The sequence below is a fragment of the Sceloporus occidentalis genome, unplaced genomic scaffold (assembly GCF_023333645.1).
Source record: "Sceloporus occidentalis isolate IW3139 unplaced genomic scaffold, rSceOcc1.0.p SCAF_271, whole genome shotgun sequence".
NCBI classification, from domain to species: domain Eukaryota; kingdom Metazoa; phylum Chordata; class Lepidosauria; order Squamata; family Phrynosomatidae; genus Sceloporus; species Sceloporus occidentalis.
Genome location: NW_028317251.1, coordinates 238,322 through 261,013, shown reverse-complemented (window position 1 = coordinate 261,013; position 22,692 = coordinate 238,322). Strand labels below are relative to the sequence as shown.

The following is a 22,692-nucleotide window of genomic DNA, read 5'->3' as shown; positions in this document are numbered from 1 at the left end:
CTATCGACTATTGTATGACTAGCGTGCGTTATATCAGAGTATCCTTCTCCGCTTTGTGTTTGTCGTGAAGAATGAGGTTCTTTGTATCCATTTCGTGTTTCATTAATGTTACCGTTCTGCTCGCTGTCAGTTACTTAACTCGCGGCATTTAGTGCAGCCAAAGTGGGTGTTCTTAGTAATTCCAATAAATAAAAGACATAAAAGAGAAAAGAAATCGGAATGAATTCCGAGAAGAACGAGTCTCATTATTGGATCTCTCGTTTCTAGTGCCGTTCCTGGAGACTTTAGAGATGGATCGGAAGGAAGTTTTACTTTACTGAGAGGGTGGTAGATAAGTGGAACTGCCTCCCAGTAGAAGTGGTATCGCCCGCTTACCCTACATTCCGGGCACTTTTTTTTTTTTTTTGTAGGATTCTGTTGAAGAAGGAAGCTGCAGGATGCCTGGGCTGTTAAACCGGATCACCGGGGCGCCTCTGCCCCTCACGACGGCTGAGATTAGTGCCTGTGTCAGTGGTTATGCCCTGGGAATGACAGCATCACTTACCTACAGCAACCCGGACTCCCAGCCGGTCGAAGGTAACTCCCATTAATCCCATCCCGGGGGCCACATCATGCAGGGCGCCTAATGATTTTAATGCACTTCGCGGTGTTAGAATAAATCAGAATTCTAGCGGCCAGCGGCAGCATTGCGTGATTTTCAGTAAAGACGTCCTTCTTCTTGCAGCGCTCTTTGTTTATCCGCTGAACGAGCACACGGTGGTCGTCGGCTTCGAGGCCGTGATCTGCAGGCGCATCGTAACCGTCCAGATTAAAGACAAAGCCAAAATGGACGAGTCTTACTACGATTACTGCAGTATGTCCAGCGGGAGATTCCCGGAAGGAAATGGTGAGACGGCCACCAAAAACCATAGAATTCTCAGTAAAAAGTCAATGTTTTTGTAGCGCAGATTAGACACCGACTCGAGCCCCCCGAGCCTCGTATCTTCTTTACACAATAAGAACATGAAATCTTAACAGAGACGGGAAAGGACGGACGTTCCAGCGAGGATGTCTTCTCGCCGTCGGATTGTCCCCGCGCCGGTCACTTTGATAAATTAAGTTTTTTTTTAAATTGCTGTGGAGAAGACACAACTTCCCGGGCTGGTCCTTGGTACCGGAGGACGATGAATGATGGGCGAAGTCTTTATTGTCAGGGTAGATACGACATTTAGTAATCGATTGGCCTGGTATTTATAAGAGCAAAAGCTTGTGGTGGACCATCCATGACCCACCTGAAAGCCAAGACTGGTTCTGTCTGATCTCCTGGCTTTGTGGAAACATTTTTCCCCAGTTGGGTCAATTGGAAGCCAGCAGGGGTAGAAGGCTCCTTGAAAGATGACAGAGTTTGTTCGATATAGTTTTGCCGTGTTATGTTGATATTTATCTCCTCTATGAGGCCTTGAGATGGAGTGGAAGGGCTAATGGTCTGGGGAGTCCAATGTCTACTAGGCTAGGAAATGAAGTAATGGAGCTGATTGGGTGGATTAGACAAGACGATTGTTACTTTCAGATTAGTGATTCCGTGTTTCGTTATTCCTCAGGGAGGATCCTTCTGGATGAAGATTTGGAAAGGATCATCTTCGTGGCCAACCTCGGAGCCGTCCCAGCTCAGGAGAGCGTGTCGGTTCTGATAAGCACCTCCTCTGAGCTTCCCACCCTGTCCAGCGGGGCCGTGAGGGTGCTTCTCCCTCCTGTGTGCGTTCCCAAAGTGTCCCACGGCACGACGGATTATGGCCTGGCCTCTGTCACCCCTTTAAGACTGTAAGAAAACATGCGGAATTACACGTAGAAACTGGAGTATGAAATAACTCATCCAAATATGTCGGAAAGCCGCTTCTTGTATTAATCAGATTTTACTTTACAAATGCGTAACATTATTTTTATCACATTGAACTAAAAAATCCCTTTTCAAAGAAACCAAAACCTATTCAGAATGTATTGGCTTCTATAATGTCCTACATACCGTGCACCGACGCATTGGTAGTGTACAGATATCACCCTGATATTTTCTCCATTGACAGGAGAGAGTCTGGTCTTTCCGGGGGCAGTAAGAAACTCTGCCTGGCGACCCTGCTAGAAACTGAGGCCGTGAACTCCATTGAGTATGAACTTACCTTTCATTTGGAAATTCGTGCTCCCTATCTTTTGGCGGGTGAGTACCAATCGTGTGAATAACCCAGTCTGAACCCAATAGCGTGACCAAGTGAATCCCAGGAAGGGAGAGACCCCATACAGTAACCAGGAACGTCCTTGTCTTCCAGGTGTGGAGAGCCCAACGCATGAGATCCGAGCAGACGCTGACCCCTCGGCTCCTTCTGCCAAAAGCATCATGATCACATTGGCCAACAAGCACACGTATGACCGGCCAGTGGAAATCCTCATCCATCCTAGCGGTACATTTCCAAAACATTTCAGATCACAACGTCTGGGGGGGGGGGGGGTTAAAGCTCTTTGCCTCTTTTACCAGCTCTCTGCATGAAATGGAAGCTGGAGAGCCTTCAAGAACCTTCACTGTAGAGTTAGTAGAGATCAGGGATACAAAAAATAAGCATTCTCTAGAATGAGGAGGAATGAGCATGTAGGATTTATGTAGTTAAATGGCAGGGGCCACCAGGACCCCTCCGGGATCAGGGCTTCATTTAACGAGCAGCGAAGCCTCATACTTCAGCACCGGCTTCGATATCACATCCAGGGCTTGTTATTCTAATTAGTAACTCAAAAATATCTTTCATTAATTAAGGAACAAATCTGGTGGTTGTGTGGGTGATAACGGTAGCCTCCGGAAAATAATAATGATTGGTTAGCTCTAGATGTGAAAACCGCAGACGTACTGAAGGCAGATCGAAGAGTCCTTCATCCGATGGGGCCAGTTTGGGATGTGTGGCCCTCAACAATGCGGCATCTGCTTGTTCTTCATACTGAGTTATATCTCATTAGCACTTCTCTGTCTAACGATGGTGGATTGTTCCGGTGATGAATATTTTCTAGCTGGAGGTCTCTCGTTGCTTGCGGTCACTCAATGAGGTCATTTAATGTTCACTATGGTAACTAGAGATCTTGTCATGATGCAAAATGTCTCTTGTATTCCTGCCGTGTTCCTTTAAACGGATTAATTTGGTGATCTGATAAATCCTAAGGGTCCTTACTTAGCAGGACAGGGTAGCTTTGGAACCCAACCCCCCACACGTTACCTCCTACCCCCCCATGTAACATTTTTCCTTGTATCCGGTTAAACGATGGCAAAAACACAGCCGTCAAACCATAAAGCATCAGAGAAGAAGAGATAAAATAGTTTATGCTACGAAAAATACTTATATATATAGTTAATAGGTCGTTAGAACCGGTTGTAGCCCAAACGTTCCGTTTAGAAGTCGATACATTTAAAACGGTGGCTTCTTGCTGCTCGGAGTTCCGTAGCTCGTTCTCTTTCATCATAACTCTCGCTGTCATAGGAGAAGATTAAGCGGACGTCATCATCGGATCTCGTTCCAATCCTGCTTTCAAAAACAGGGTCCGAAAAAAACAACCCCTTAAAACCCAAAGCCGGCCCGGTCTGGATCTCTCCGTACCGGCAGGTCCCGGGAAGTAGAGATTCTGACGCATCTTCCAGCGCCCACCAAGCCACCTTTGATCTCCTCCTTGTGAACGAAGCCCATCTTTGTACATCAGAGAGTTCATGTTTCGTTGGCCCAGATCAGGGAGCCGCTCATCTTGATGGGCAGAGCCGCCGCGTAACGTTTGACCTGAAGAAACCGGGACGGAAAATCCATCTTCGGCTCCCAAATTGTCTCCTTTTAACCTCGGTCTAGGAAGCTGATATCGGATGGGAAGCCGTGTGGATCGGGGGCTCCGTGTCCGGTGATTTCCCCAGAGATGCCTCGCCAAAAACGCTGCACTTCATCAACTTTTTAGTTTCTTCAGCGTAACCTCATTTTACACGAAGATTTTAGAAGAAAGACATCGTTATTATGTTATAATAAACCAGTTCTTTTTATTCGTGTCCCCCCCCCCCAGAGCCTCACCTCCCTCATATCCTGATGGAAGAAGGCGACATGACTCCTTATGAATACGAACAGTTCCTAAAGGGGAAGAGTGACTTCATCAGAGCCATCAAAAAGGACTCCAGTGCCGAGAAAAAGGTACGAAAACCCAGATAATCCCCTTGTTGTATATGTAGCGGCACCCGGGGGCCGTTTGCCATTCCGCTGGAAACAGATTAAGTCGGCAAAAGTTCCCACGTCACGAAAATGTTTCGTTTCTTTGCTATTCCAGACGGAAATGATCCGGAAACGTCTTATTAAGGACATCTGCCATAACCCAGTGGTGATGCTTAACTTCTGCCCCGACCTTCAAGCCTCCCAGACCGACCTCAGCAAGGCGCAGGGGGAGTTCATCTTCCTCCTGGACCGCAGCGGCAGCATGAGCGGGGTCAACATCACCAGAGTCCGGGTAATAGCGGCGAACGCCTTGCCGTCTCCTAGCGGAGAAGGGGTTAACTCAGCGGGGATATTAGAATGATTTATTAGAATACTCCGATTCTTGGAATCTAGACCACAATATTTTACGTTTACATCCAGATCTGAGGCTTCACGCCGCTTCCTCCTGCTTTTAGACTCTTAGAGAGAGAATGGGGACAAAATGGGTCTAAATTCCAGTATTTGGGGAGTTTTGAAACAAATAATTTGAAACAAAAAAACTCCAAAAGATACGCCACTTATTGCCGGGAACGCACAACGCTGCCTGTCCCGACATATTGACAGCACGCGTGTAATCAGGCAATTCCTTCTCCGCGTTGCGCTCCACTCATGGGGCTTTCGGACGGCGTTTGGTGCATTGTGTGGTGTTTTTTTGCGGTAATATGAAAACCTTTAGGTGTAAATCTGTCCGCTCCGTGTATTTCCTGGCATTTTCGCTATAGGTCATGTTTTAGCCTCGTTTTAAAGGTTATTGAAGCCGAGCGAGACCCAAGCTCCAGAAATGGATATTTCGTCCTAAATGCTGAATCCCGGAGTAATTATCCCCGCTATTTATATGTTACTCTAATTTCTCTCTACGCGTAGAGCGATTAAATGTCACCTGCGTTACCCAATGACACATATAAGACGTTGCGTTGCTGGGTCTTCTTCTGCCCCCCTCCCCCCCGCCTTGGATCAGTAGGGTTAATCCTGCAGCCCTCCGGGGGCAGCCTCGGCGCTGATCTTTCTGCTTAAATCAATAGGTCGTCTTTCACTACACGGCCGGCTGTACTACTCATTAACTCAACCGCTGCCCTCCGCGTTATCCCACCGCATCGGCCGCCCGCTGCCGCGCATGTTGCCCCCCCCCCCCGTTTCCCCGCTGAGAGCTTTATGTAATTGCGCAATTGCAGAGGACTGGCCGGTACGCAGGTCGATTCAGCGATGCAGAAGCCGGATAACAGGAATCAGGTGTTATCCCTCTGGGGGCGTATTAACTAAGCGATGCGAGCTGAGAAACATCATGTTATTCTATTGCCGCGTCCCGTCGCCAGGCTTCATTGGAACCTTGGGGGGGGATCTCCGACTTCCCAGGCCTTAGTAAATCTCCTCCTCTGAGATCCGGGCGTCCTCCTGCGGTTGTTCTGCTAATTAGGAATAGAATACCGGCGTTTAATTTGTAATCTGAGTGCCGAGCTCCACGGGAGACGGTTACGCGACGTCTTCTCAGGTCGGCACGCGAGGCTAGAAACGATCGCTGCTTTAATGACGGGAGGTTCGCGGGACAAACGAAGACGGGGATTAGACAGCGGGGGAGATTAAAATGATCCAGGAATTGGGTGGAAAAACAGAGAAATTGGTATTTTTCCCCCCAAATACACGTTCCGTAGGTCTCGGTTTGCCGTCGGAGCCGGCCGGAGATGAGCCGCGGGCACCAAGCACCCGTAGAAATTAAATGTCTGACCTACTCGCCCCCTCTGTGTCTCTCAGACCGCGCGGAATAAAAGAAGCCACAATGATTATATTTAAATGCGGGAGAAATTGGTGCGAGGAGAATCGCGTGGAGTTACCCGGTTCAGATAATTCCTCCCATTATATGAAATCAGATCTTATTTCCCGAAGAGCCGTCACAAAAGCAGTAATTACTTTTTTGTCCGAGGGCTCTCTCTCTCGCTTGCGCCAGAGCCGGGGCATAATCGCTCGGTAGAGAAAAGAAACCATTTGGAAGCGGATGGGGGTAAGAGGGCAGGAGGCCGCGCCAAGGGCCGGGAATGAGAGGGAAGTTGAGGCGTTATTAGTAATGGCGTCTTCCAGGCAGCCGGCCTAACTGGGGTTTTCAGAACGTCCATTGAGTTCCCAGTGCTTTATGGGTTAGAGGGGGTTGGCTGCTGAATATGGCGGCTGTTGCCATGATGGTCGCCGTCTACGGGTTTAGAAAACTCAAGCGAAATGTATCGAGTAACACGGTTACATAATCGAGGGGATACGTTTATTGACCGAGTAGAATTAGAGCGTAAGCTTTCAGGACAACTTAGGTGCCGTATACCTAACATCGTTTCAATGGGAGTGTGCACAAGGAGGACATTTTGGGGGGTTACTCTTGTGGTGCCCCCCCCCATGGAATATCAGCTAAAGCTGTCCATGTTCCACATTTCCATTCTATTAATGTGACCCCCTCCTTATAACGTAAACAAGTACTCAGCAGTGATGGACGAGGGGAAGCGAAGCCCACCGGGGCTCACAAGTTCTTCACTAAGCGGCCCAAACTCACAACCGCCTTGGCCGAAATGCCCCAGGCGATGGTGGCTTTAGGGGGAAGAGCACGCCATGAGGCTCCTGGGGGTTTAAGGTCTTTGTGGTGAGACGGAGATCTTGGTAGTTATTGAGGTATTCACAATGTCCTCCTAACACATGTTGGGATCTGCCCCGGTGTCTTGGGATGTGACCGGCTGGCACCGGCAGAGCTTTTAATGCCAGAAGAGAGCCCTCAAGTTCCTTCCAAACCCCAGGAACATATATCTCAGACAGAGCGAGACAGATCATGATTTATAACGGCGCAGAAGAGACAGAACCCAAGAGCAGGACTCGTTAGGCCCGCGGGAAGGCAGCAGAAACATCGACTTATTGGCCGAGTGATTGTGAAACACAAAGGGTGGGAGTGCAGATACATCATGGAGAGCGTCTTAGATGGGGATGAAAGAGAGAAAAAGAGAAGGTGACGTGCCGAGAGGAGAGATAGAGAGAAAAAAACAAGGAGAGAAGGAACGAGAGGGAGAGAAAGACAGAGGAAGGATGAGAGGGGAGAAGAGCCAGAGAAGAAGAGAAAGAGGGAGGGAGAAAAGAAACCTGGAGGGAGAGAGTCAGACGCTTTAAACCCCCAGACACGAGACGGAATGCGATTATTTCCAGCCCACACGCCACAAAAGGAAGCTTTTTTCTTAATATTTCCGATGCAATATCCAGGCTGTAATTATCTCTAACGCGTAAAACGCAATTAACACCCGGCGAACGCTCACAAAACCAGTAAACGAAGCTGCGCTGTCTGCGGGCGCCGTCTGCGCTGCTCAAAGGGGTAGGACGGGGGGTTAACACGGCGTAACCGAGCTGCTAACCTGAAAACTGCCATGACGGGGCGCACCCCCGCTGGGAGTCGGGGGCTCTGGATCCCGCGGGGAGTCGGGGGCTCTGTATCCCGCTGGGAGTCGGGGGCTCTGGATCCCCGCGGGGAGTCGGGGGCTCTGGATCCCCGCGGGGAGTCGGGGGCTCTGGATCCCGCTGGGAGTCGGGGGCTCTGGATCCCGCGGGGAGTCGGGGGCTCTGTATCCCCGCGGGGAGTCGGGGGCTCTGTATCCCGCTGGGAGTCGGGGGCTCTGTATCCCCGCGGGGAGTCGGGGGCTCTGTATCCCCGCGGGGAGTCGGGGGCTCTGTATCCCCGCGGGGAGTCGGGGGCTCTGTATCCCCGCGGGGAGTCGGGGGCTCTGTATCCCCGCGGGGAGTCGGGGACTCTGTATCCCGCTGGGAGTCGGGGACTCTGTATCCCGCTGGGAGTCGGGGGCTCTGTATCCCCGCGGGGAGTCGGGGGCTCTGTATCCCCGCGGGGAGTCGGGGACTCTGTATCCCGCTGGGAGTCGGGGGCTCTGTATCCCCGCGGGGAGTCGGGGGCTCTGTATCCCGCGAGGAGTCGGGGGCTCTGTATCCCGCGAGGAGTTGGGGGTTCTGTATCCCGCGGGGAGTCGGGGGTTCTGTATCCCGCGGGGAGTCGGGGGTTCTGTATCCCGCGGGGAGTCGGGGGCTCTGTATACCGCGAGGAGGCGGGGTGTTTTTTTGGCCCCTGGGCCAGACGCAGGGCAGCCTGTAATGCAGACGTTACGCTGGGTGTTTTGTGCTCTTTCATTGTTTGAGAGTCAAATGTTTTCTGCTTCACGGAAGGAACGATAAAGACGTTCGTCGGATTTATCTGCAGCGCGGCGCTCGCTATTCTTCTATATCCTCCGCTGTCACTGAAGTCTTCATCTACTGGTCTGGCGCTGGGAGCTGGGGGTGCATGCGCGGGACATGTGCGGGACATGCGCGGGATGTTCTTCCCATGTTATATTAGTATATTAAATCAGCTTCTACCAAGGGGAGAGATAACTTAATGGGGAGGAATAATCCTGCAGATCTTGGGAACAGGAAGCTAAAGTGACTGCTCCCGCGGGACACACAGAAGAGGGGATTAAATGTTGAGTTATTTGAATTGTTCCATTACATGGGATTATTGGAGAAGTGATTAGGTAACTTCCTCCATCATAGGGGCAAAGTACTGATTTTACCCCCTCTAACCCCCCCCACCAGGATGCTATGCTGGTGATACTGAAGAGTCTAATGCCCTCCTCTCTGTTCAACATTATTGGATTCGGATCCACCTTCAAATCTTTGTTTCCATCCAGCCAGAGCTATAATGAGGTAAGAGTGATGTCACAGGTCACGTGACCGATGCGGCACCAGCACTGCAACAATGTAACACTACAACACTACACTGCAACACTGTAACAATGCAACACTGCCACGCTGTAACACCGAAGCTTAAACACCTTAACCCTTTGTTGCCCTGGCAGAAGTATTTAGGGGGGATCCTTAACCTGTTGGGCACCATGAGAATGTGCCACACAGTAGTCAAAGAGTTAATGGAAATACCCGCAGGCAATGAGTTAATCTGCCTGTTTATGGAAAACATTTCCTTTGTGTTACAAAGTGAAGCAACAATCTAGAGATTTTATTGCCTACATTTTGGGCAGCTTTTACCCCCTGGCTGGGTCCTTTCTGTGCTCCCTGTTTGGGAAATGTGTTGGAGGCTTTGGGATGCGGCGCATCGGCCGCATTGGAGACGCCACCGGGGGCTTTGTGTCACCCCGGCCGGAGACACCGAGGTCATCCCCGATCCTTAGTGTCGGCAGAACAGGGATTGGCCCCTTCCGGCCTCTCTGCAGTCATGATACCCCGTCTGTGGCAAATCCCCAGACACTGACATGCTACGTACCCCAACTCCCCCCCCCCCCGCCGAAGGCACCTACGTGGAGAAACAGCGCCACCTGCTGCTGCCATCAGTGTAATAGCAAGCGAGCCGCTTAACCCTATCAGGGTCTTTCATATCTTCTGGGCAGAAATCTTTACTCTGATACTAAATAACAAATAAAAGAGAGGCAACCAAATATACGTCTATAAGAGAGATAAATATAACATTTATATATACACCCCTTTAATCAGAAAAGGTATGTACAGCGCTGCGGAATAGGATGGCGCTATATCAATCAATCATTAAATAAATGTATGATTATGTGCTAGATAATACCCTCCGCCACACTAACGGAGTAAAGCCCCCCGGCGGCTTTTTAATCCCCGTCCTCCGGTAATATTGAGGGTAGCCTCGGGTCTATTTAAAGCCGAGTCTAATCCGTCTCCGTATTAGGATCCAGATTACGAGGAGGGAATTCCTGCCGTAATTAGTTCGCAATCTGTTATCTTTATCTGTCTCCAAGACTGCGAAGTGGCAGCGACCCAAAACGTCTAGAAACAGACAGGCGTCTCCATTTTACCGAATTTACAGAAAAAAACCAAAAACTAAAAAAACGTTAAGAGACTCGGAGCAGCCCATTCCTAATATATTCCGTGGACTGCAGCTCCCAGGACTCTCAGCCAAGCCGGTGCTGTCTCAGGAATCTCATGAAAAATGATTAAAATAAACATATTTTGAGCCCCGCTGAATAGCGCAGATGTGACGGCCCTTTAAGTCGCTGGGCTTTCACCGCGATCAAAACCAAAAAGTATTGCTAGAGGATGCCGGCATAAACGCCTACGCTTGGCGGATAAACATGGCGGCTGGCGTGATCGCCTGTCATGGCTTCTCCCGCAGGAAAGTTTGGCCGTCGCCTGTGACAGCATCAAAAGGCTCCGAGCCGACATGGGCGGCACCAACATCTTGTCCCCTCTGAACTGGATCATCCGGCAGCCGGTGTGCCAGGGTTACCCGCGACTTCTCTTCCTGCTTACGGACGGCGCGGTCAGCAATACGGGCAAAGTGATCGAGCTGATCCGGCACCACTCCTCGTTCACCAGGTAGGTGGCTCACCTTCTCCTCCAAGAATAACAGGAGATAAGACACGGTGGAGCTCATGGATATTGGTGCCGCCATTATAGAACCAAGCTTGGCCACCGAGCGGCCTATGAAGAGCCCCTACATATGTATACGTTATGGCATGCTGTGTATTCACCCCGTCTTCCGTTATAGATGCTACAGCTTCGGCATCGGGCAGAATGCCTGCCGGCGGCTCGTCCAAGGAGTGGCCAGTGTCTCCAAAGGGTGCGCCAAGTTCTTAATGGAAGGAGAACGACTCCAGCCCAAGGTAGCGTGGAGAATTGACTTTTGCGATTCTGTATTAGATCCCTTTGTTAAGTTTTTGATAAATCAGGAACTATCTCAGATATAGATTCTAAAATCACGGGACCTAGGACTTCTTCATCAGATAAGCCTTTCAGGATCTCCTTTTAGGAGCTGGTAAATTAGTTATTGTGAAAGACTCGTCCGGCGGGCAGGTGGTTTCCAGCTCCTCTAAGTAAATCCTGGAGACTAAGTCAAGTTACGTGAGGAGTATTCCCAATGATCCGATTACAGATGCTGCATTCCCTGAAGAAGTCGATGGCGCCGGTGCTGACGGACGTCACCGTGGAGTGGGTCTTCCCGGAGAGCACAGAGGTCTTGATTTCACCGATCAGCTCGAGTTTCCTATTCCCGGGAGACCGCCTGGTGGGGTACGGCGTGGTGTGCAGCACTGCTCGATACCTCTCCAACCCTCGCTCCGTGAGTTCAAGCATTGTATCTGAATAGAATCTTAAGATTGACCTCTCGACCTTCCATGTTCTACACCCCGTCCTGGTCGCCCCCTCGCAGACCGGACAAGTTTGGATGGAGGGTTCACAAAGCTCTGTAGGGGCAGAATGGAGTGGCTAACAGGTTGTACAGTGGGGCAGATGATGGGGCAGAAAGGTTTACAGTGGGGCAGATGGATGTAGGTCTCGTCGGGGAGAAAGGGGTAGCACATGGTGTTGTGGGGAGCATCAAGGTCTTCAGAGAAGGTCTAGAGAGGATGAGGATCTACGGAGGGGGTCACACTCAGAACAAGGAGGTGGCTTTATCTGCCTGCAGGGGCCCCACATGTGACCGGTGGCCCCTAGGGGCTCCTTAAGCTGTTAACAATGTCTGTTACTCACAGAAACTAAAGAAACAGCTGTTGGTGCCGACGGCAAGTTCTTAAAATCCTCATTATTAAAAATGATTCATTACGACCCAAACAGTTTACATCGCTAATTACATTTTTTTTACAGTGGCAGTTTTTGGATTTATTCCTGTTGACGGGGGGGGGGGGGAGAACTATTATTATTATTAGTGTTAATTATCGTTTACAATATATTACCGTATAGATCATTTCCTTAACTCACTCTAAGCCTCGATGTCGGTGACGTCTCTCCCCGGCACTACGTCTTCTTTATTACAATCCTTCCCCAGGAAAATGAAAAACAGGACAGGTTTTTCGTCCCTTTCCTCTTTTTTCAGTTAGAACTCCACGGAAATCAACAGACCCAGGAAGGGCTTCATAAATCATATATTGACAGCCACAGAAGGTACCTGGGGGCCCTGGGGGCCGGAGAGCTCTCCTAGAGAGACACAAAGACCCATCCATGCTTTTCAATGGCTGTCACCGTACGTCTTACGAGACACCAACTCGTTGAGTGACCGGGGCGCCAGAGCAGCGGAGTGACGCTTTCTGAGTGGGGTATAGGACGTCAGCGCTAATTGACCCATCAGTTCTACCGACGTCGGAAGAACAATCCTAATAATTCCGGGGGTATTTTCATTTGGTGAAAGGAATGATTGACAGGCGCAGTGCGGAGAGAGTAAGATCACCACCGCAAGCCGAGAGGAGAGGGAGTCCTCATAGCTGAGCGAGGCAGCAAAAAGAGAAGAAAGGGAGACAGGAGGGAAGACTAGTCTTATTATGAAGAAATAGAAAGTTCTAGAATCATAGAACTACCTCTTAGTTCTTGATATATATTCATCATGATGCTCCACACTGTTCTTCTCTGTTTGTTCGGTTTCTGTGTCTGATATTCCGCCCCTTTGAATAGTTAGTGACCTCGGCATTGATGGAAGGTTGCCACCTTTTGCCAAAGTTACCCAATAAGCCACAAGAAGATAGATACAGTATCAACGTTTTTACCTCTTTAGGGATATGGCGTTGGTTCTGAACGGATGCCACAGATTGAAACCAGCTGAGGGTCTCCGTGCGTCTGTCTCAAGGAGTTAAGTGGACAAATGCGTGGCCAAACAAGGGGGCAATCATTCCACCATCGAGGAGAAAAGATGTCCTCCTGAAATTAGGTTTATTTAGTAGCCAAGCAGGGTTATATCAAGTTCAGCGCATGTGAGTTCAGCCAGAGAGACGGCACCATAGGGAATTAGTCCTCCATAAACCACGAACTGGTCATCGATGGTTCGTTATCTGCAGAAACTGGTCTTTAAATGACGTGGCGATAACGACTGTGGAGCATCCTCCACTCTATCCTACTTCTTTATGGGGAAAATATTTTATGGCTAAAAAATAAAAAAGTGGTCTTCGAAGGTCACCTTTGTAATCTTTACATCCTTACCGTGACAATTTCCATTTCTAGGTTTAGAACATAGAGTTCCTCTGGGTCCGCAATGCCCTTCTTTCGCAGTTGACGTTGAGTTGAAGTCTTCCCTCACCAAGACATTGCGTTAAAATTATTAAAATGATTTTCTTCTCGCCATGAGATGGTCCTCCAAGGGTAGAGTTTCAACAAGAGATGGCCGTATATTTGGATCTTACTTTAGCCAAGAGGCGTTGACCAAAGTCCTTTCATTTTACGAAGAGTTAGCGACATGAGGCTGAGGTCTCCGAGATATGGTTTCAGAGCCGGGTTTGGTTTATTAAAGTTGTAGTGACGTAAAGTGAATGTATCCTTTGCTACTAACGTAGTTGCGAATCCGTTCCGTCGGAATCTTCCAATTTGCCGGAATCTCAGAATAACCCGCCGCTCTTCCCGTTCCTGATCGCATGCTGAGCCGGTACCTCTTACCGTTCTTCTGTCCCCCGTAGGACAAGCGTCGGAGGTACAGCATGATGCACTCGCAGGAGTCTGGGAGCTCGGTTTTCTTCCAGTCCCAAGAAGAATCATCCGGAAGCAGCAGCTCGAAGGGTCAGCAAGATGGCAGCCCCCATTTCCTACAAAGCACCGGATTACCGAGAGCCGATTCCAGCGGAGACGCTGATTCAGGTGACTGTTTGGGTGATGAAGAATATTTGGTATGTGAGAGGTTTGCGGATATTAAACGGAATCATAGATATAGATTATATATATATATATATATATATATATATATATATATATACACGTAGCATGTGACAGGACGTTCCACGGACGCGTCATTTTCATTATAGCCTCCGGCGCGGGTTTCCAGCGGAGAGCCTACAGCACGAGTCAGATCTCTGACCGCGACCTCGCACCGAGAACGCACACGGCCAGCGACCCCAGCACCGCGCAGGAGAAGGGGCAGATCTGCAGGATCGAAATCCATGAGCTCCGGTCCCCAGAGATGATCCCCGCGGACGCGCAGGTAAAGGGGACAGCCGGGTGGGGGTAACGAGACCGCGTATCGCGCCGTGAACATGTGGGGTCTACCCATCGCGCCCAGAAGAATTAAATAAATAATTAATATGCAAACCCGTTGGATCACTTTTCGGGGGCTTTTAACCCCGTTGCTCGTTTTAGGATTAAATAGTAAACCCAGCCCCCAGGCAAGGTACCACAGGGGTGTCCCCACTGGTTGTTACGGTACAGATGTGCTGAGCATGCGCCGCTGTATAGTGCGTCCTGTAGGCTTCGCCGGGGCTGCTAGTTGTTACTCTTGACTTGGGTATGGCGGCCGGTCGCATGTTCCTCGTCCCTCGCCGGCTGTTCACACGCACAGTTACCCCTTATTGTGTACCTTCTATGTGACCCCCTTCTGGATCCATGTTTTAGACGGTCTTCCCTGTCTCCTGTACGTCTCTCCCTTTCCTACGTGTCTCTCTGTCCGTGTACAGAGTGGTCTCTCCTCGCTCTCTCTCGCTTTGCCGCCATCTGTTCTCTTCTTTCTTGTTATCTTTATCCTTTCCTCCCTTCCATTCCTGTCTCTCTGTCTCTCTCCCCGTCTCCTTCCATCTCCTCCTCCAACATCCCTCTCCCCACTCTCTCTCGCCGCCCTGCATTTCCTAACAGGACTGTCAGAGACGCTCTAATTACATGCAGCTGTTTATTACTACAGATCGGACCCGGGTGGCCCTCGGCGTTATACTCCGGGGCACGAGATTTAATAAAATCATTTTCTGGAACCGAATGAATCCCCCAAAGTGATAAAAAAAACCCATAAAGCGCCAACATTATAGTATTATATTTAGAGCACACTGCCCCTCAACGTGCTAATCCTACCCTTGGCAGAAGGGCTAGCAATCTATTGCTCGGTGACCTGGAAGCAGGGTACCCTGTAGCCGTTAGTATGTTTTTCGGCCCCCCTCGGCATGTCTTTCCATGTCTTCGTGGACATGATTTGTTACGGAAAAAAACCGTGAGGTTATAAACAGATCCTTCTCCCCGAGTCTCCATAGCAACGCGGCGCAGGTTAAAGATTTTAATGCATCTCATTTACAGCATTCCGAGGAATCCGAGAAAAAGAACGTGATGCGAACCCCTCGCTGAGAGAGTTAATCCCCCCGCCGTTTATATAATCCGCCGCGGTGTCCGTGTCCAACCATCTCCCCCCTGCCACGGGAAACAGTAAATACTACGCCAATCAGGACAGGAAATTGCTGGGGAATATACCCAAAAAGATACTTTTTTCAGACCGGATCGGAGCCGGCCAAGAGGTCTTAATCTTTAATCTTGTATTACCCTCTACCACTTCTGCTGGGAGCCTGTTCCAGCTTCTGAAGAGTTTTTGGATGGATTTCCAAGAAATATGGTCGGCTCGGCTGACGTCCTTGAGACGCCGGCGCTCGGGGGATAAACGCTCTCGAAGTAGCAGCTGCTTCTCCTGATTACATCGCATGGTTAAACTATTATCGGTTTAATGCAGAAGTGCTAAACCAACTGCCCCGGGGCAATATCCTTTCAAAACATTAACCCTAAAACGGAAGCGTCTCCTGCAATTAACACACGCGAGGCAGCCACTTACCCCCGGGGGCCGACTGATTCCTCCTCGCCAGCGGTCATGGTGCGGAAACCCAAATCCTGCCCTGGGGGTGTGGGGGTGTGTGTGTGTGTGTGACAATGGGCTCCTTTGCCCTGGGGGCAGGGGGTATTTAACTACCTTCCCCTTAATTAGTAGATACAGGTGAGTAAAGGGTGCAGGAAGCCCTGGGCCTCAAACCCCTCGGAAACTATGGAGCGGAACCCAGATACCCCACCCCAGGGACCCCATGGGGCAAATAGTTTGATGATACCCTGCAGGGAACGTGAAGGAATAATGACCCCCCCATCACCGGTCGTCCAGCTCATTAATTCATGGATCCAACTCCCATAACGCTCAGTTGGGCGCCACAAAAAGATTGATGTTAGTAATGGCGCTCTCCGCCATAGCCAGTAGAGGGCCCCTGGCTGTCTGGGAGTGAAGGGAGTTGTAGCCCCGCAGAATCATTTTAGGGACGTTACTAAGCATGGTGGGCCAAGTTCTGCGGTTGATTCTTTGTGTCCGTGGTGAGCATGCGCTGAATAAAGAACCGGAGCGCGGACTGAGGATTTTTAATCACGAATCCATAAACGCTCCGCTATTCTTTATTTTGTTATAATTACTGGTGCTGAACGTCGCCGTGAGCAACAATCCACTGTACTGAGCCAAAGAGCTTTCGCTTTAGTGAATTCAAGTCAGGAGTCACCGTCTTCTCCAACCTGTAGGTGGCCAACTCCCAGCACCCCCAGCTTGCGTGTGCCAAAATAATAGAGGTTCATGGGAGTTGTAGTTTAGCACGAGCTGTTGATCTGCCTGTCAGCTACCCCTGCAGGTTCTTCTAATTGTACAGCGCTACAGACTTTGATGGCACTATATAAAACAATAAATAATAATAATAATTGGCCCAGTAAAGAAAAATGGCCCTCCGACAACCTTTGGCAGATGATACGTTGAATGGGCAACATCCAACATCTTCAAATCAGAGCAGCCCAGGGGGCAATTACCCCATTACCTCACCCTCGCTAGCCCCCACAGGCATAGAGAAAGTACCCCCAGTTCCCGCTGTATTGAAATGGAATGATAGGTATCTGCGCAGAGTTGTGGAGAGATGGTGCGTCTGATGTGATGTCACCTGATGATGATAAAACACGTCACCAGTAATTATAAGTGTATAATGTTGCCCCTTGTTTGTTTTTTCTTCTCCCCATTCATTTTCCGACTCCCATCAGCCATCTTTATCTGTCAGCCAGTTCGCCGGCACCACAAAGATAAGGGGTGCCGGTGCCAGGCGTCCTTCCCTCCTTCAGCAGGGCTGTCTCTCGTTCTGCCATGATGGGGACACCTCATTGACACACGAGGGTCTGCAAGCAGCCAGCACGGGAAGCTCCTCCGCTCAGCAGGAGACATCACTGTCTCTGAAATCCTCCTCTGACAGTCAGCCATTCAGCAGCCCCGGGGAAATGGGTGAGGTTCTCTTCAACGATGTGTGTGCGCATGCGTGAGTGTGAGTAAGTGTGTGCGTGTGTCGCTTGGTGCCACTCTCCAGTCTCCATCAGTGGTACCACTAGGCAGCAAAAATCCCCACGTAATGACACTTTTGGAAGACCCTGACCATGTGTGGATAAAGATGAGGGACCATTGGTGGGGTCCAGCAGGAACATTGGATCCATTGGTGGTGCTCAGCAGGAAGATCTGATCGTCGTTTTCTGTGCGTTGCGGTGGCCGCGTGGCAACTTTGAAAGCAGGGGTCCTAGCTCAGGGCGCTTTTTGCTCATGCTCAGTAAAACTCCTATTCCAGCCAATGGGTGATGAGCACCCAGTGGGGATCACTGATGTTTTGCTAGCATACACATGATTGGCTGCTGCTTGGGTGATTTCAGCAGGAGGGATACTGAGCATGTGCAAGGAGCATACTGAAGTATGCTTCCCGGTCACAGGAGAGAAAGCTGGAGGAGGAGTTAAATCCTAACTCCGATATTTAAACAATCCCTGCACTGATTTCCATGCGATAAAATCGATTAGACTCCAAAATGCATTAAAAAAACTTAGACTTTTCCTTAAAATGTATATTTACGTTTTTTTTCTTCCATGAGTTACTGGTTATTGCCACTGGAGAATATTTTGGCCTGAGCATGATACAATCAAGGGCCCATTGGCTGCTCGGTATCTGCAGTTATAGAGCCTGAATGTATAATCGAGGTTCATATTTGCGATATTTAAAAAAATAAAAATAGAGAAATGTGTTATTTAATAACAATGTTATGAATGAAGTGAGGAGAGTCAGCAGGGGATTCATTCATACGCAGGCTCTGAGTAATACACCCTGCAATCAGCTGGTTGGAATGTATTTAATTAACCTAATAAATATGTGGCATAGTATTTATCACACAATACAGTCTGTTTAATGTTCTTGGTGCAGAGCCTCGCTTCAGCGGTGCAAACCCAGTGCCGTTCCTGTTAACCTATTCTCAAGCCACGGACCTGCGATGCCTTGAGTGTATCGGGTACTTCCGACTCCAATGCTTTTCAAATATATATATATTTTTTATTCTTAAAGATTTATGGGGAAAATGTGAAACATTAGGAGGTTCAATGAATCAGTTTTGGGAAAGACTTCACCGTAGGTTCTGTAGGAGTTGGCCATCGTGTTGGCTTCAAAAAACCCGGAAGTCCACTCCCTTCCAAAGGCTGGCTACACCAATCAACAACAATCAGCAACTTAACAATAGAGGAGAGATAACTTAACGGGGAGAAATCACCGGATCATCGCCGTCATGGCTGCCAGCGTTGGAACCATTCCTTGTTCTCTTTTGTGTTACAGAATGCAACCACCCTTGCTTCACCTTTGAAACCGAATCGGCATCAGAGTCCTTCTCACAAGACCAGGCCGCTGGGATTAAAGCCCCTGCTCCCCACTCACACTCCATGTGCAAGGCTGTGGTCAGGGGGTTAAAGAATAACCAGCCCGTTCAGTGGGACATCTCCTTCGACATCCAGGAGCTTTTCAGAGAGCGTGAGAGCAGGGAGGACGACGAGAGCGACCTGTGGAACGAGACGTTCCACCACCTGGCCGCAAAGTCCATCATACGAGACTTTGAGCAGCTGGCCGAACGGGAATCTGATATCGAACACGGTAAAGAAAGAAATAACATGGATATTACACATTCAAATTAAAAAAAACCTTAAAAATCCATAAAAAAAATAAATTGATAAAAATAAATTAATTTAATACCTAATAATGTGACCCAGGATGTAGACGACCCCGTCACTGGTTGACCCTGTGCTCCGGTATGACCATCCTTAAACCATGACCTGCTGGTGATGTTTGGAGTAAGGGTTTACCCAAGCGGTGTATACTTGTATCGTAGGCTCTTATGAGGACACATCTAAGAGCTTTCGGTCACTTGGCGTTGCGTCTTTGTTCTTCTTCTAGGGCCGGGGCGCCGGTTTCAGTTAAATGCTATACACACCAGCAAAGCGTGCAACGTGATCAGCAAGTACACGGCTTTCGTCCCCGTAGACCTGAGCAGCAATTCATACCTGCCGAGCGTGGTTGAATACGCCAACACAGGTACTGTCCATCACTGTGTCCATCGACCTGAATTCCTCCATCCTTAAAGTGACCGCTCCTCCATCTCTCACATGCTTAACCCCCCCACCTATACCTACATGTCCCTTCTCCTGCGTCCAGTCTCTCCGATCCCCACCGTCTCCTATCACCCACCCTTCCGTCTTGTTAACTGTGAGTCTCTTGTCTGGTCCTCTCTCTGTCTTTGTCTGGAGGGCTCTTCTTCTGACTGAGGAGGATGCACTCCTTCCCTGCTAGGTGCTGCTCTCCGGCAGGGTTCCCAGCGGAGTTTAAATTCGGGGAGCCGTCGCTTGAGAGGGTTCTCCGTCGGCCTGGGGAGGTCTCAGTCTACCTGCGTTTCCGAGTCATCGGATGATCGATTTTACAGTAAGATTTGGGTTTTTCTTACGTTATAGACCCCGGTAAATCATAACGAATTATAAAGAAGCAGCTGTAGATGCAAGTCAATCAATCAAATCAATATATAAAGGAACAGAATATTAAAATTAAAAAAAGGGACTGTAAAAGTATTCGGAACTTTTCAACTTTTTCCACTTAATTTCTTTATCTGATGATCTAAACCCATCCTGAAATGACCGTTGTCCTCCTACAGGTGTAGATGAGAATGCGACATCTCCTTGTACCACTCCGGTCTCCTCGGGATGGGAGCGATGCAGTTTTCCACAAGGTGGGTACCTTAGACTGGAAAAAAAAGTGATAGAAACGAGAGAGCCGAGTTCTTCGAGACCAAAGCCACTAATGATCCTAGCAAAGAGGCGCTCCCTCCTTGTTGGTTATCCATGAAGCTGTATTGTCATCTCTCGCTTCTAGGGATGAGTGAAGACTTTTATTTGTTCTCCAAGAAATTTCAGAAAGTAACCCCCCATGGGAGACTCTGCTTCAGGAAACATCATCTGCGTCATGGCATCCTTGAGACGGAATTTGCCACTTTCCGCCAGTTTTTGCAGCCATTTTTGAAAGGGGCAAAATCCTGGAGGTGTCCAGAACAAATTTTTGTCTTAGCGCAATTCTATCACCCCCTGCTCCTGAGGCTTCAGATATCACAAACTCAGGATTAAAAGATCCTTAACAGTATAGACCCGAAACCCAGAGAGATACTGACGACCGTGACGCTTTGATTTTTCAGCTCCGCAGAGAAGCCCCTCCGTCTCGTCCTCGCATTCCCAGAGATCCATAGAAAGCCTCTTTGCTGCCAGGTAACATTAAATGAAAACTCGCTCTCCGGGCTCCGCTTCGCCACCACGGAAATCCATCTTTATTTATCTTGTTCCAGGTTGAGCCTAAACAAGACGCGACTCTTGACTCGGGCCGCCAAAGGATTTATGATCAAGTCTCCCGGGAAAGGCAGCGACGAAAGCGAGAATGAAAAGAATAGTGACTATCTACCCCTGGTAGGTGAAGGGAAAAACATCCCAAAAAAATCTTATCACATGGCTTTCGGTATTTGTTTATACATGAATTACGTCTTCCGTCACATAGACATTGAAGTTGAGTTCCAACTTTGCCTATAATGTCGGAATTCTATATGTGTCGGAATTCTATACAATGTTACTAGGAAATTCTAGAGCTTCGAGGTCCACCGGGGGACTCTCGAGTTATCCGTCCAATCGGTTTGAGTATTAATGGACAGACTTCTGAAGTTGGTTGACCAGTTGTAGACGTGTCCCCTTGCATTAAGATTTTTTTGTGGCGCAGGTGTCGCTGCAGTTGGCTTGTGGAGCGTTTCTGCTGAACCAAGCCTTCGTAGATGCAACCAACATCCCTTTGGACAAGCTGAAGTGGACATCTCCGTTCAATAGTCACCGTGCCGCTCTAAGCCCAATGTCGCACAGCTCTTCCCCTTCCAGAAAGAACGCCGGCCTTGCTGCTAGTACCACACAGTTACTGGCCCCGGACACTGAGCATCACAGCACGCCTAATGGGTTCGGCGAAGATGTTTCTCAACACGTCCGAACCCGCCATCTATCCTCTAGTGCAGTTCAAAGTCCCCCCCATTCTTCTCATGAACTCTCGCTCCCTGTGTTATCTCTTAGACGCTTCTCTTCTCCAGAGAGTGCCCAGGACTCTGCCTCCACTCACACAGACAGTGGTTTGGGATCAGAGTCGGAGAGCACCGAACTTCAATCTTGGATGGAGGGCATAGAGGAACAGCGTCGGTCACAGCCCGAAAGTATGGTGTGGGCCACCGCAGTTGCCCTCGCGTGGCTGGAGAACAGCTCAGCCGCCTATTTCACTGAGTGGGAGCTGCTCGCAGCCAAGGCAGATAAATGGCTCTGCCGGCAGCAGATCCCCGAGGGACGTACCCTGGCATCCGTGAAGTCCGCAGCCCAGCAGCTGTTCGTGTTGCTTCGACATTGGGATGAGAACCTTCAGTTTAACGTCTTGTGCTACAACCCAAGCAGTGTGTAAGGTGGGGGGAACGTCGGGAAGAAGTGAGTTTCTGGAACAACAGAGCTGCATTCGAGACGTGGTTTGAGTGTTGTGTGGAGTGCTGGTGTCACAGTCATTGAGCTTGGCGATGTCCCCTGCATGTGGGCTCCGAAACGCATTTTGCCTCCAGTGGTTGATGCGTGCGTCCTAGGTGTTTCTGTGCTCCCCTGGTGCAAACGCTTCCCAACGTCTTTCTCGTCTTCGCACCAACATTGCATGGCCTCCCGGTATAAAAACTGAAATTTTTAGCATGAAACTTAATCCCATTTTCAAACCAAGTAACGAGTCCTCCGGGTCAGCGATATGAACTCCGTGATGGATGCAACCACAGAGACGCCGCCAGACGTCGGTTTGGGGCTGATACAGAAACTCTCGGCACATTCTGCAATCCCTGATTGGACTTTTTTTGCAGCATTGCCTTCCAGCTGGAGACGATACCCGTGTATATTCCCCTAAACATGTTTCTAGTAGGTGTGAGGACGTCGGCCTCCATGTAGTCCGCTTCCCGGCGTATCTAATACTCCGAGGGGGGGAATTCACACGACCCAGGTCTTTATAGGTGTGGAGTGTTTTCCTGTCTTCCGACTTTCATTTTCTGAGCGCATTGCATGAGATTTCCTTACGTTAGACGGTAATATTTATATATAAAGCCCCTGTGTCCACGAGGGCCGGTCCGCCTCCCCGAGTGACGCCTCATCCGAGCTGTCTGCGAGATACAATGTAACACGAGCAGCAAAGAGTTACATTTAAGGGAGGAATCCATTTTTTTAGACACACGGGATCCGTTCTATGCATGGGGTTTGGGGCTCTTGTGTTTTTGAAGTTACCCGTTGATGGTTATTTATTATTCTGTATTACCGGCTGCTGCGTGGTGTTCTTATAGAGTTATATGTACATGGGATTTGGTTTCGGGTCCC

The 22,692-nt window shown here is 49.3% G+C and overlaps 1 pseudogene; it reads left to right on the top strand.

Annotated features, from left to right (window-relative positions):
* The first annotated feature begins 437 nt into the window (after nt 1-437).
* On the top strand, nt 438-21,754 carry LOC149275670 (von Willebrand factor A domain-containing protein 5B1-like; annotated as a pseudogene).
* The last annotated feature ends 938 nt before the right edge of the window (nt 21,755-22,692 follow it).